The following is a 15,161-nucleotide window of genomic DNA, read 5'->3' on the forward strand; positions in this document are numbered from 1 at the left end:
AGGTTTTGTTGGCCATGACAAACTCTTTGCGTAGCAATCCTCAGCTCCAGCTTCTCCGACAGGTCCCACACCACAGCACCATCACAGGCAGGCAGGCTGATGCTGAAGCGGTTTAAACTTGGGCAAATTGTGCAAATCTTTGTCAACGCTGAAGATATGATCAAAACAAGCAGTTAGGATGAGAAACTCATCCTTCCAAGTCAGACAGTATTTTAAAAGACACAGCCTACATGTAAGCTGCTGCCTTCTCTCCCATTTCACACCCCACTGCCAAACCTTATCCTTCAGCCCAAGGAAGCAGATGGAGAAGCGAAGGCTCTTCCCTACCTGCTTGCACCCTAGAAGCCGCCAACAACCTCCAACCACCACCAAGGTTCAGAGACTCACAGCGAGAGCTGCAAAGGACTTGTCAGCCCCCTGCACAGAAAATAACCTCTTCACGACAAGCTATGAACCAGGCACTTACTGAAGAGCCATCCTACCTGCTAGAGCACCAGAAGTGGGTTTAGAGAAACAAAAGCAATTTTTGCACAGTGCAAAACAAAGCCTGCTCTAACATGAGCGGTTGCTTCTCTGCCTGCCTTGTGCAAGATCTCATAACATCATTTGCCCAGCTAGCGAACCTTTGCATCACTTTGCATGACCTTCTAGCCCAGAAATGTTAGTTATCTCTCCTTTCAGACACTTAAGGACCATTTTAAAATAAGATATAAATATTTTTATATCTATCTATCTATAATTCCTAAGAACCTCTCCTCTAAATCTATTTTCCTTTTGAGTTACAGGGTTTGTTTGTTTGTTTTCCCTGGCATTACAGAGAGACCTTGACCAACAGATAATTCTGCCACAGCTAATTTATTGCACAAAGCCGTCCACTGCTCTTGAATTACGGAAAGCTCAAAGTCTGTTACGGGAAGCAGCACTGCTTAGGCACAGCCTTCAGAAAACACCGAAAAATCTCGCTGTCTCCTTACAGATATATTTTCCTTTCATGGACTCTATTTCTTCCCGTCTCAGAGGAGCACCTCCAGCGGCAAACACACAGCATTAAGGGGTGCAGCACTGAGGGATGCAGCTCCATTTAGCTTGAGAAGTCATTTAGAAGAGAGGAAAAGGTGCACCCAGGATTTTTGGATCCTGCCCACCAAATCCATCCTGAAGCACACTTGGGGACTCCTCTATTAGCCTGCCTTACTAGCAAGCATTAAAAAAAAAAGAAAGTGCCCAAGCGCCAGCACTTCATTTCACTTCGAATCTCTTTGCTCTGGTTCCAATTCAGGACTAAGGCTCTTTGACACAACGGGAAACAAATAAAAAGCAGCAAAGCAGTAATTGCAGCTAGAGAAATGGCTAGTTTTACAGTGTCAAAACAATTTCATTTTAAAAGTGTTGAAACAGGGTTTTTTTTCTGAATTATGGGGAATATGTTGCAAATACGTTACCTGAAACACGCTTCATTATTTCAGTACCATTTCCATGATGCATGCCTGCCTTTGGTGGTTACGACTTACATACTTCCCACTCGTTTGTGTTGGAGAGGTAAGCCTCTACCCTACTTGGCAAATTCAAACCTACCGATAGTGGGATTTCCTTTCCTAGTTACACTTTGCAGACACTTCTGAAGTTGTCCACAGATACCCTTGGATCCCTAAAACAGTGGGTTTTTTTTACAACTACTCCAATTTATTTATGATTAAAAACTAAAAGCCCAATGTATTTCACAAATACAAGTAACAGTTTTATATCTATTTATACTATTAAACTAAAGTTACCATCCCACCTAACGTTACAGAGCAAAATAATTTTTCTTCGATCCCCCTCGTCCCAGATTTGCACGGTGCCTCCCTGGGACACTCGTGCAAAGGCAAGCAAGGAGAACACTACTGACAGTAAATCAAGCTTGAACCGATCCCATTTGGTTCATCAGTAAGAAATTATGCTCCAAAATGCAACTCAGACATTCAAAAATGAATGACCAAGCAATCTAATTATGGAAGATATTTCTCAGTCATGTCAGCACTATGTGGTCTTGGCTTGTGATCAAGAATTAGCTCTGTCTGGAGCTGACGAGCTCCGGCTACTCAGTGCTAATCATAGGAGGATGCACTGTGTTACCCAGTGTTAAAAAACGCGAAGTTTAGGGCTGTGGGCTGCTTTTCTTGCAGTTTTCTTACACCACAGTGGGAGATACCAAGGGAAAGTCACTGGAAGACCCTGGGGCCCCTGTTTTCCCATGGGGAGGGTTGTCTTTACCACCTCCACATGCCTGAGAATATATCCTCACTTAAGCAAAGCAACAGGCACTAACACGGTTTGCAAGAAATCTCATGTCTAGCCTTTGTTTTAAATCAGCTAGCAGAGCTGATCCGTTGAGCATCCATCCACAGGACTCAACCCACACCTGAATTTGCAGGGAGAGCAACGCAACATCCCAGCGTCCCATCGCCCTCTAGGGTGATGGATCCATCACACGCCCCTTCAGTGAGCAGCTGTGGTGTTGGGAACTGCTTACATCTCCAAGGACAGACCCCGAAGCATGGCACCATCAGACAACAGCTTCAAAACACAACAGTGCTACAACCACGGCATACAGAGGAATGAAAACAAAGCCTGGAAAGCAGCTGCTGCCAGTGGCCCACATGAGCACGGACCAGTTATGCCCATGCAAAACACCAACCTAGAGCCAAGACCAAAGACAATGCCCTTCGTTTTTCCAACTGGTGGTGAACTCCTCTAAGGAAAAGGAGTGAAAAATATGAGTATTTAGGCCCACTTAAACAGAGATTTAATGTTTATGTATATTGTGTAAAGAACACTCATGGTGTGCACTCACTGTCAAGGACACATTCGGCAATAATTATTTCCCAAGTTAAAACTCATCAAACAATGCCCATACAAGGCAACTCTTCATCTACTGTTGAGTGTTAAAGACTCGGCAGCTTTTGTAATTTATCACCATGTGAGCACAGCAAAAATATAACTCTGCCACAGCTTCCTTTCAAGTTAGGCTTTTTATTGAATTGTTTGGCAGGGTGTGCAATCATCACGTCAGGGGCTGCATGGCAAAGAGAGCTTAAGTAGCAGAGAGCGACTCCAAATATCTACCGCATATGCACACCATCGCTGCAACTTGTCATGGATTTTCAGCAGATCTTTCCCATGGCCTGTCACAGCAAGACTTTCTCTCTATTTTATATTACATACAAATACAGAGAGAGAAACGAGGGACCAAAATTACAAAAGACGCTTCCTCCTTGGCTAGTTAACAGCACACCTCTGGGCAACGGAGGTGGCGGTTTAAAGATAGAAATGCAATGGTACACAATGTTACCATCTGTACATCCAAGGAAATGTGCTCAGAAAGGTAATCTTGCAAACTTATGATTTAAGCCATTACAGAAATGCCACATTTAGCAGACTCCAGGCACACAGAGTTTCTTCCAAATCCAGTAACTATTTTGCAATGTGTCGGAAAACAAGTTTTCATCGAATGAGTAAGTGTGCAGCACAAACTCAGGGGCTCTGTGATCTTGAAAAGCAGTTCCCTTCACCGAACAATTTTCCAAGACCTTTGCAAAATGTTGTTTCTGGATGCCTAACATGCCTTCCCAGCCCGCTTCTCGCCTTGACCAAGTTCATACTTTAAGTGTACCTAGCTGTAAAACTAGCTAAACTTTCAGGAGTGGTTCGCTGGGAGGCGGGGGGCGGGTATTTCTTTAAAACACTCCTGTACACAGTCTAGCCCTTCATTGCAGTTCAGTAAACAAGCCAAAAGCAGTTTATGGTCTGAGATGTTACTGCTGGACTTTGCTCCCCTGTGAGAAAACAGGCTGGGGTAAGCCAGGCTGGTGGAGGAGTGGGAGGCGAACACTGCTGGGGGACCGGCGCACGGAGCCACCATTTCGGCCTCACGCTCTGCCTCTCCCCTCCAGCACACATCGGCTTGTGGCATCTAAAAGAGTTTTATGACTTCCTCTGAACCAGCTACCAAAGGAATCCCGGACTGTAATGCCGGGCTCTAATCCGATTTCACACTAGACTTGCCTTCTAATTATCACAGAATATTAGGCTTCCACCCATCATATATAATTGACACGCTACCGAGGCTTTACAAAACCCCCAACAAAGATGACAAGAAACACTAGCATCACCCCTGAGCACAGCTCTGCTGCTCCGGCCCCACGTTAACAAGGGGTGGGAAGAAGAAAGAAATGTGTGAGCTTGTGATCGGCTCCGCAGAGTCATTGACACAGAAGAGGCTACCGAACCATCCACCAAATCTGATCACCTTTAATTGTACCCAAAATACCAAAATCTGCCATTTTCCTGGCTACAAAACAAGTCGGGGATGCTCAGCACCCCCAGGAATGGCCCATGAGGTCTCGCCCATTCGCAACGGTGCTGCTGTAAGCCCTGTGGGCTATCGGCACAACCGCACATCCCACAGCCACAACAGTCCGCACCCCAAGGCAAGGCTGGGTCACCCCAATCACTGCTTATGCCGCTTTTAGATATTTGCTAATGAAGAGCACTACAGAAATGCAGATAGTTTCTTGGCATAGAAATATTTTCAGCTGAAATGACACTAAGCTGCAAACACCAAAGGGAGGGAAAAAAAGCGACCCTACTGCCTCCTCCCAGGCTGTCACACACGCACACTGCTTGAAGGCACGCTTTCTTGGCACAGGCAGCAAGCTTGAATTTTTAGTTGATGGCTCTTATCAGAGTACTTCTTTTTCACCAGATGGTCAGTCTTCTCCGCTTGCTTTAAAGCGGTGCTGATGTGGGACTTGTGTTTATTTTCCTGGGGAGAATGCTCCTGCGGAGATGGTCGCACGCCAGGAAGGAAGAGATGTAAAACAGGACTGAGGTCCTGCTAACGGGGGTGATGCATCCACTAAGGGCAGTGGAGTCAGAAGTTTCTAAGCTCGCATCCTGCAAACGATGCAGCGCTGCTGGTACCCTCTGGTCAGAGCGGGTCAAACCAGGTTGGGACATTTGGAGCTGCACCTCCCTCGCTGCTCCTGAGCGCACAGTGTTATTTCCAGCCCAAACCACTATTTCAAACATGGTCCATGCACTTCCAGAAGTGCTTTGTGCAGCCTCCTTCCTACATCTTCCACCATCGGACGCAAAATGACACACCGCATTTCCAATACGAATCGTTTCCCATCCTAAAGGCCACCATCACGCAACCAGATTCAGCTTTCCTTCCTTCCCTCCTCAAAACATTTGCAGTTCTCACTGGGATCTCAAACCCAACAGGCACCAAAAGAGGGAGAGCACCCCACATACCCAAACCCAGGCACAGGGGCTCCAGCCCTTCCACAGCCACAAAAGCCCTGGTTCTGGATTTGACCATCGCAGATGCTCGTCCCCACCTGCACCCTTTTCTTCTAGCCACTTGAGAGTTTTTAAGCCAGAAGACATCCTCACATGCAGTCGGCTCCCCCAGCTGACTGGTAGGGTTATGGAAGTACCGCAATTCGGCAGCGTGTGCCAGCGTGCAGCATATTTAACGTCCCACTCCATTAGCAACCGTTTTATGTAAATGGTTTATTTGCCTTATTAATGTTAAAGCCACTTGTTTCCCCTGCGCTTCCACTTAGGTTATTAATCAATGTGCATTTCAGTTTTTTGCTGATTACTCTAATGGCACAGAAAAATTCCCCAGACTCACAGAGAAAGCTTATGATATTGAAATGATTTTTTTTTTTTTTTGCAAACTTGTCAAGTAGTCAAAATACACTCTTTGATACCCAAACCAAAGCCCTTTCACCTACGCTTAACAACAGTGAACTATTTTCAGTCGAGCTTTACTGCATCTGTTAACTCAGCTGCTAATCCATCTTGCAGGCGCAGGGAACGCCAGCGCACACAATACCTCAGTGACATACCTCCCTTCAACACAACAAATAATCCTAATTATTTCCATAGCACGTACCTACAGTTACTTAAAATATCGTACACAACCGAGGTCTGTCTGGCTTCTATTTTTCCGTTTTGCTTTGTTGACAGCTTCGGGTTCCCAAATTTACTGCCAAGAGGGTCAGGGACCGAAGAGAACAAGAGAGATTTATATCCATGTGTGTACATTAAGCCAAACGCACATTAGGAACCTTAATTTTTTATTGGAAAGAGCAACTTAGGACACAAAGAGGGCTCTTGCCTTCTACCCGTCCAAGTCCAAATTACTACCGCAAAGCTCATCTTCCAGCCGATGACAGAGCCAGGGCCCTGAAGGACCGAGGCCAGGCAAATGCTGCCTCTTGAGGCCGACCTGAGTGATTTTGGGACATCCCTCCAGGGCGGGGGCAGACCAGGAGAGCCCTTCCCCCGCTCCTAATACAGTTTTTCAGCCCCAAACAAGAGATGAAGACCTGCCTCCGCTCTCCGCAGCATCCCAGAGAAGCACCACCAGCCGACCGAGGTCCCCTCCTGCCTGGCTCTCCCTTGGAGGTTGGGGCAATGGAGAGGTTCAGGTGGAGGGCCCCAAGGATCAAATCCAGAAACGCTCTACAGCCCACTGCAGCCCACGACTGCGCCCTTTGCAGGTGACATCCAAAACGAGGAGGATGCAGGATCTCACCTTTAGCGGGGTTTTAAGAGTTCATTTAAAGTTAAAACCCTGCTCACCTGAGGAAAAATACCATCGCTGCTTCATTTCCACACCACAACCAACAATTTCCTTCCCGACGGGGTGGCCTGAATACTGCGAGGTTTTACACCCTGGAAAAATATGCCATGATAGAGCGCGCTTTCATTCCAACAAACAGGATATTGAGTCAATTAGTGGCACACCAAACACAAACCAGACAGATGAAGATAATGCATTTCTGCAAACATCAAAAGAGAGAGAAACCACACAAAGACCTGAATATACAAATAAGGCAAAGGGAGGGGGGGGGAAAGAATACTACATAATTAAACTTATTATTTAAGCAAACCTGGAGAGTAAAATAGCTCTGGTTAACTAGAGGATTCTCCCTGGCTCTAGCTAAGACAGAAGCCTTCAATGAAAACCAAGAGTTGCTTCTTAATTAAAAAACAAAGCCAAAAAACCCTACTTGACAACGCTGAGTGAGAACTTAGGAAATGCAAATTCTCTTTATTATCACCGAATTCTTTAGGCATGAATTAATTCTTATAACGTCTTTCTGCCTACATGCCCTAAGTGGGAGGTGTTACACAACAGACAAGTTACGCTGAAAATTATCTTTGTTTTTTCCCCACTTCTCTGGTGAGGAGGACAGATACACAAGGCACACAAGAGACTCATCTCCGGGATGGCTGAAACAGGTAGTGCCTCTGTCCCTCCATCAGCCACCACAGAACAGCTAGAAAGCCCAACACCTGCAGGCAGTAATTCTGGGTATACATAAAGGTAAAAATAAAAGTCATGATTAAAAAAAACAACCCTGCATACAGCCAGCGATCAGGCTTCAGCATTCAACAGAAATTGTCCAGCAGATTTTACAGGGGTAACCCCAAAAAACCCCACTGAGTATAATTTCATGCAATTAAAGGAAAGGGGCGGGGGGGGGGGGGGAAGAATCCATTGGGAACAGCAAATACACAGAATTACTGAAGCCTCAGGCACAAGGAACAGTAAATACAAGAGATCTGGCTGGGAGACAGTTACTTTCTTTGTGAGACTTCTCATTTTTTCCTCCAATTCCCCATTAAGAAGGCAAAACAAATCCAAAAAAATGCCTGTTTGGTTTTTTCCATAAAGCTTTGGGCTATTTGCCAAAAAAGCAGCTTTTAACCAAAACGGATTCCGCCACAAACACTGTCATTCGAACAGGAATATTTTTCCTTCTTAACAGCATTTTTTTCCCTCCAGACTCCCCAGACCCTCCGCCGGGCACCTCCCAGGATGCTCGCCGGTGCAGGAAGGCACCACACATGGGCAGGCAGGCGAAACAGGAGTACGCCGCTGGCAACCACTTTTCCAGTAATTTTTTGTTTTGTTTTGTTTTCCTTTTCAAACATAGCCGATTCCAGCATCAATGCACAAAAACATGTTTCAGAGCCGCACAGTAGTTTCTTGTGAGATGCACCCAGGCTCACCTATTTGTGCCAACAGACTGGTCATCTGCTGGCAAGTCCCAGATTTGGCAGCAGATGACTCTTGAAACCTTCAGCAACGTTTTGAGGTCATACAGCCCTAGTGATTCTGGGGATCATGCTTTATTTGGAAAAAAACCAAACAAATGACCAAAAAAACCTCAAAAGAAGGTGCTCATGGTTTTGTAGAGGCACTCTGTCTAATACAGATCTCCCCAGTTGAGAGCTGCACAACCATGGAAAGCCACAGCTCTCCCAAATGGTGGCACCGGCACATTTTAAGGCAAGGACCACTGTCCCAAGGCACTGGTGCCATGGCCGTGCGGTCAGGCCCTCCGAACATCCCAGCTTTCTGATGTCGCCAGCTATGAAGGGGCTTGACAGAAGAGAAGTTTTCCTGCTTGCAAAGGCAAAAACAAGCATGCACCATCGCACAAAGCAGAGCTACCATTTGCACGTGTTAAAAGCACACCAATGGGAATAAAAGTACTAAGGGCATGTGAACTGGCAGCTATGACCCAAGCAAAAATTTTAAAAAGCCCCAAAACCTAGAGATGTTTTTAATTCCTTAAATAAGAAACAAAGCTTATGAAATTCAGCCACAATTTCCTGTTTTCGACTTAAAATAGAATTAAAAAAATATCCTGGGCTTTATGCAAACAATAATCTAATCTATAAATTGGAACGCAAGAGAGATGTTAATTAACTTCCAGAGAGATTAATTCTCTATTGCGGGACCCAAAATAGGCACTGCAGAACCTGCTGCAATTCCGAGACCAGCTTTACACAGAAGCAAAGGCAAAGGCGGGGGGACCACACAACACCAAGCTGCAAACAACTATATTGAAGGGCAGCATACAAATACACAAATATCTGGAAAGTAGCAGGGTGATGTTTTTCATCCGTAAGGACACACTCCTTCACCCTGCCTTGGGTGGTTTTGGGCAGGGAGCACAGCGAGCGGCATGCACGGGCTCGGCAGAGAGCCAGGACCAGCCAGGGCCACCCAAGAGTCCTAGGTACATGGACAGGAGGTCTACTTTTGCTCCCCTTGCTTTGACAGCAAAACCCACGCAAGTCCCTTGCTCCACGCAACTGCCAACAGCAGGGCTTACTTCCCACCCTGCAAAGGCAGCCTGGACTTCGGACCAGAGCACCGACTCCTTATCTCCTTCCTCCTGCTGCCCTGCGTGCCACCAGCCACCCACACCACAGCACCCAGTGCCACTGAGCCCCGGGAATCCCACTTGAGGGGAGGGCAAAAGTGAGCCAAACCTCTGCACCGAGGAGAAACACTCCATTTTCTCAATTTGCAAGAGTATCATTTGCTTAGGGTTTTTTTTGGGGGCAGGAGTTATGACTTCTGGTAATCAAAAGTATAAACAAAAAGATGAAAAGCGTTAAGGGTTCAGGTGTAGCAAAGTCCAGCTATAATCTAACAGTCAGCTCAGGCCAGGCAATTGGGCACCCTCGCCTGCCTCTGCACATCCCCGGCGTCCCAAAGACACCTCACAAGACAGAACACCGTGAGCTTTGGACTGCTTCTATCAGGAACGGCCAAAACCCGAGGGCCAAGGAAGAATGAGTTCACTCGGGCAGGTTGCCCGTGCACACCTGCCAAGAGCCACGGGCGAGTGCTGCCCCATGACCCAGCCCAGCAGACCCCACAGCCACCACCCATTCCCCTCCCTCACCACCAATGCAAATAAGGAGGGGTTGCCAGGCTGATAAGTGTCTGACACCACCATTTAGAGGAGAGCAACCGGGTGCAATGCTCTTTTCAGGCCTGGTTTGGAAGAGATCAGTTTTCACCCAGCAGTAAAACATCACCACCCGGAGCCGTGCCTGTGCTCCATCATTGCCGGTGTGTCCTGCTGGCACCCGCGGCACCAAAGGGCATCATTCCTCCATCCTCCGTCTGGGCCATGTGCCACTTTCTTCCAGGCAGGAAGAAATCTTCCCCCGAGCACAGAAATACAATGAGATCAACTCTTCTGGTCTGGCCGGCCAGCTCCCTCAGGTCCCGCTTGATGGATGGTCGGCTCCAGCCAGCGTTTCACGCCACTTTGGCTCACTGAGGACCAACCCTGAGGGCCTTTGCCCCCCAAATCCCCCCTTATTCAAGCCAAGGGATACCCATGGCCTTTCTGCAAGACTTGAGTAACCGGCCTGACCTACGAGGGGAGGCTAGGTCCCCAAAACACCTCTGACTGCATCATGCCTTTTCTCAAAACACACTGGCATGCAAAGTCCTTCAGTAAGAGGCCTCCTACCAGCTCAGCCCCAGGACGACCGTTCAGCAGTTGGGGGACATCAGCTCCTTGCACAAAGTGACAGTTGCGCAACGCCAGCAGAAAACAGAGCCCAGGCGTGGCGAGAATCATTCATTTGTAGGATGTTTCCCACCAACTGCAGAAATATTTGCTCCAACAGCCTTAAAGTCTTTACGGAAGAACTTGGGGTTTGGGGTTTTTTGTTTTTTATTTCTTTGGTTGGTTGTTTTTTTTTTTACCCCCTCCTTTCCAATCCACTATTTTCCATTTCTCCATACAGCGACTAAACCAACCAACACCTACCCAAGTCCTCCACAAAAAGGCCCTAACTACCAGACTTTCCCCTTGCAGAACAGAGCTGCTCCCCGCGTGGCCACATCCTGCCGCCCCTCGTAGGACAATTAGCCTTAATCCTCGTTAGTTCTGTACGTTTCCTTTAAATCCTGTTACTGCATTCCTCCGTGCACTCGAGCGCGGCTCAGCCAGCCTCCACCGCGGCGGCGGTGACGGTGACCCCACGGTGCCTCTCGGCTCCTGACCCGCCGGAGCTGCACTGGTCCCAAGGGCTGCAACGCTCCCGGACTAATCTATCTTCACTGATTAGTTCTTAATCAGGAAGGCAGACGTGAACCAAGGGTGCAGATGAAAAGAGAAAGGGGGGAAGGGGGTTAAATAGAAAAAAAATAAAGATTTTCTTCAAGGAAAGGTTCCCCTTTGCTGCTTTAGGAGACAACTATGAAAACTTTGTCCAAAAGCAGCGTTTGAAGTCTAGTTACTTTCATATTTATAACATTTGAGTCACTCCAGAAAACCTCCGCCAAAGCAGACTGAGTTGGACTACTACATTCATTTATTTTGGAAGTTTATCCAAGCCTTGCTTAAAGATAAACAACGCGCCTGGATGTGAAAGAACATCACAGCCGGGCTGCCGGAGCGGCGGGGAGCTTCCACCCGCTTTGATAGCGCCAAGGCATGAGATGGTATCAGCGCAACCCAAAATGTACTTACTCCTTCCTGGAGAGGCACGGAGAAAGCACTGGGAAGTTACTGCTTGTCCTTGGGAGGCATTCTTGCCATACTAACATTATGCAAAGGATTCAGCTTAGGAATCTCAGGCACAATCAAGGCATTTAGACCTGACTTATTAACGGCCAACAGTTAATAGGCTGGAGCTGTAATTCCTCTGTCTGGGGGCTTGGGGGTGTTTAAGCCAAATCTCTTAAAAAAAAAACAAAACAAATATTTATAACATATCTATACACACACATATATACACTCTCTATATATATATTACAGCTGCACTATTGATCTGTTACTGAAGGTAGGAAGCACCTTCCAGTCCAAAACATCCTGAACACCAAAAGTAAAACCAGACTTTACCAGGTCTCCACTGATTCCCAAAGCCAGTACGTGCATCAATATTCCTAAACCTGTTTCCAGCAGAGACATGGGGAAAAAGTGATCGGTAACAGCTTAATGCTCAATACTCTTTAACGCGCCCAAGGAAAATCCTCCACGAAACCAAAGTTTTACAGAGCATAATTCTCTCAGGAGCAGTACCTGCATGTCAAGACAACAAATTAGTCTTTGGAGCCGGCCACCCTCCTTTCAATTTAAAGTTTAAGGCAACATCAACACACCAAAAACCAGGGTCTTTCTTGTGAAAAGCTGATCTGACAACACATGGTGAACATATTGCCAAATTTGAGAGACACCCCAAAACAGCGACGACGCGAACTTTTGGGACTTCAAATAAACAAATTTGAACTAATCAATCTGGAAAGTCTGTTTTCTATTTGTGGCTTTGGGTTTGCTGTTTTATGTTTCTTTTTTTGTCTTTGCTGTTTGTTTGCTTTCAATTACCCGGGCCCCTCCTTATCCTAACCTCTAAAACTCCCTGCGCCGTGCCAGCCAGGCAGTGGGCAGCGAGACACCAGAGTCATGCAGTTGCAAATGTGAGCTGGAGGATGCTCCTTCTTCAAAAGCCGCCGGTTTTGCTCTCAAATTAACTTTTTTTGGTGCATGTCCCCCAGAGCAAGGGCATGGCATTGGTAGTTCGGCATCCTCTCCTCTGCAGCGGGGACTATTTGCTGTTTCACAGGTCATCAGGAGGTAGCAAGCAAAGCTTACCAGATGTGGGTTTTATCACCTGAAGTGGAACTACTATTTTCCTTATGGGAACCCTGGTTTTTAAGGTTTTATCAGATCACTGCAATTACAAAAGCTTCACTTACATGCTCAAAAGCTCCTATAAAACCTCTAGTTCAAGGTTTATTTGGTCTAGGTGGTTTTCAACTTGGAGGAATGACTTGCAGACACAAGTAATTTGTCCTATAAGCTTTGACTGACCAGTTGCTTGGTGCGCTCAAACCGTGCCTGCCTTCTGAGCAAAATTCCATCAACTCACTGACCAAAAGATGTCTTTTAAGAATATTTAAAAAAAAAAAAAGAAAGAAAAAAAGAGCTTGCAGCAAAAAGGAAGTTTCAATTACTTTGTGAAATCAAGCAGAAAAATTAAGATCCAAGCAAACTTTATTAGCTCTGACAAGCAAATGCTGATGCCTTTGTTTCCGATGTGCGCAAAACTTTTACTAAAGAGGGGTGCGCGCGTATGTTTTTGGGTTTGCTTTTTTTTTTTTCTTTTTAAGCCACAAAAATATGCATCCTTTTTTTACAATGTGCTTTGCTACAACAGGGTTTTGTGAAGATATTCAAACGAAGGAACTGGCACAGAGCTGTCACAAAGCAGCTGATTCTTCTCTAAGCATCCACCAACATTTCCATGTGTCAATAGTACTTCACAACCGCATTTATCTATGTAAAAACCCACATTAATAAGCCCTTCCCCTGCCTGCAGGGCTTGCCAAGCACAGTAACAGTGCAGATAAGAATTCAGAGCAGGTTAAGAGACTCTGGAAAAAGATACACAAAAGGCCAGATTTCCAAATGCATTTTGCATCCACGCTTTTTTTTTTTTTTCAAGACAGTTTGGCTCTTATGAAGCATTTCACATTCAGTTTGTGGTCTGAGGTCCAGGGGCGACTGGAGGGGTCCGTGGAAGCACACACATAGGCAGTGGCCTGAAGCTGGCAATGCAAGGGGCTGTGGCCCCCCTGGAAATTAATTTTTAGAGGTCCCACAAGCTAAAACAGTTAGGGAGAGCTATGCTATCCAGTGCCCCGCTCCTGCTGAACAAACCATCTCCTCCACCAGAAACCCTGACTGGCTCCCGGTCACCAGCTCCCTGAGGGCAGGTAGCCTGCAAGTTGGTGGAGAAGTTATTTCCCCCCCGCCAAGGACCAGAAAGTCTCATTTGCTTAGAAAACAAAACTCAGTCCAAGAGCAGGTCCTGGGCAGACATAAATGAGACTTCAGTTATAAGTGGAAAGTTTTCCACAAGACATTTTCATAGCAACATGGAGACTGTTTTGGCACCCAAGGGAAGGCAGAGCACTGACACTGGTCCAACACTTGCAGCTCCCTGGTTGTTCCCCCAGTTTAGCTCAGCGCAGGACAACCTTCTCAGCCTGGATGCAGGCAAAGCCCTTTCCACAGCAAGCCAGACCTGCAGCCTGTTGCAGTTTTGGGCCCAATGTTTCAGCCAGGAACCTCCCACAGCAGGGCAGCTTTCCAGAATAGGAGTCTGGAGGAACCACTACCATTGACCCAGAGATGCTTCTCCAGAGCATCCCAGCCACAACTCAACTTTGAGTTTATCTGCAGGAACCCACGCTACATCTCACTACATAGCTGTACACTACAAACACCCAGTAAAGCAGCAAGTTCAATGGACGCTGCATTTTTCAGCCCTGCCCACATAAGCACAGGAAGGCTTTTCTTGCTTCATCGATGACCTCAGCAATGCTGCCAACCCCTCGCTCCAGCCTACCTTCCCAGGAAGGAAGGCCACAGGTGATGTGGCTCTGCCCCACGTCTTCCCTCTGCTCATGACTGTAGAAACAATTCCTCAGTTTCAGCTGGAGCAGAGAGAGGCACCAATTAAAGTGGTTTCAAAAATAATTAGCTCATGTCAATCTGATGCAAACCAGGGCTGGGGAAACAAGCTGAGATGAAGGGCTCTGGGAGGGATGGTCAGCAGAGCTCGATCTTGCAGCAACTCTTCCACCGCAGCTGGAGGACACAGGCATGCACGTGTGCTTCCCAGCTCACCCCCTCCCAGAGCTACCAGGGGCTATCGGGACACGTGATGGGCTCTCTGCAGCTATCAGGTCCTGGCTTGCCAGGCCATCAGAAGAAAGGCTGCATAGGAAATTGATGAGCAATCTGTGTATGTGATATTGCGTGGGGGGAAAAAAAAATTATTAAAAAAAACCCATATGCTGCTGTCTGCAGCAGGACACCACAATTTGACATGACTTTCCAATTTTTAAGGTTAAAAAAAACCTCACACACATGTTATTGCAAAAGGCCGGAAAGAACACGTTCCTCAAAGGGGACACCAGCACCAAAAACAAGGAGGTGGGTCAGATTTAAATCTAAACAGGTCCACTGCACATCCATCCTAGGGCCACTGTTTATAAGCAGAGAAAGGCAACTTTATACACAAAGATCACACACTAGTGGTTCCTGGCTGTTCCCAGAAGAAAAGCTGCTTTTCAGCTGAACTTTCTGAGAACTGTTCGTGTAAATAAGACAAACCTCCGAAAACATACACGGCTGAGCCTGAAGCATCGCATGGAGAAAGGCAAACAAGGGGCACAAGAGGAGACGGGGAAGTCCAGTGCCAAAAAACCCAAGGTGCAGCTTTCCCAAGACCTTTGAAATGCCCCTGAAATTGGGCCACCATGCACAGCTAAG

General features: G+C 46.8%; 1 protein-coding gene across 1 annotated transcript in view; it reads right to left on the bottom strand.

The window, feature by feature from the left end:
- The window catches only part of GPC4 (glypican 4), a 69,819-nt gene that overhangs the window by 39,447 nt on the left and 15,211 nt on the right, over nt 1–15,161 (bottom strand). The window lies entirely within an intron of this gene.

Source organism: Nipponia nippon, unplaced genomic scaffold (assembly GCF_047370975.1).
Source record: "Nipponia nippon isolate SJK-2023a ecotype South Korea unplaced genomic scaffold, ASM4737097v1 scaffold_12, whole genome shotgun sequence".
NCBI lineage: Eukaryota > Metazoa > Chordata > Aves > Pelecaniformes > Threskiornithidae > Nipponia > Nipponia nippon.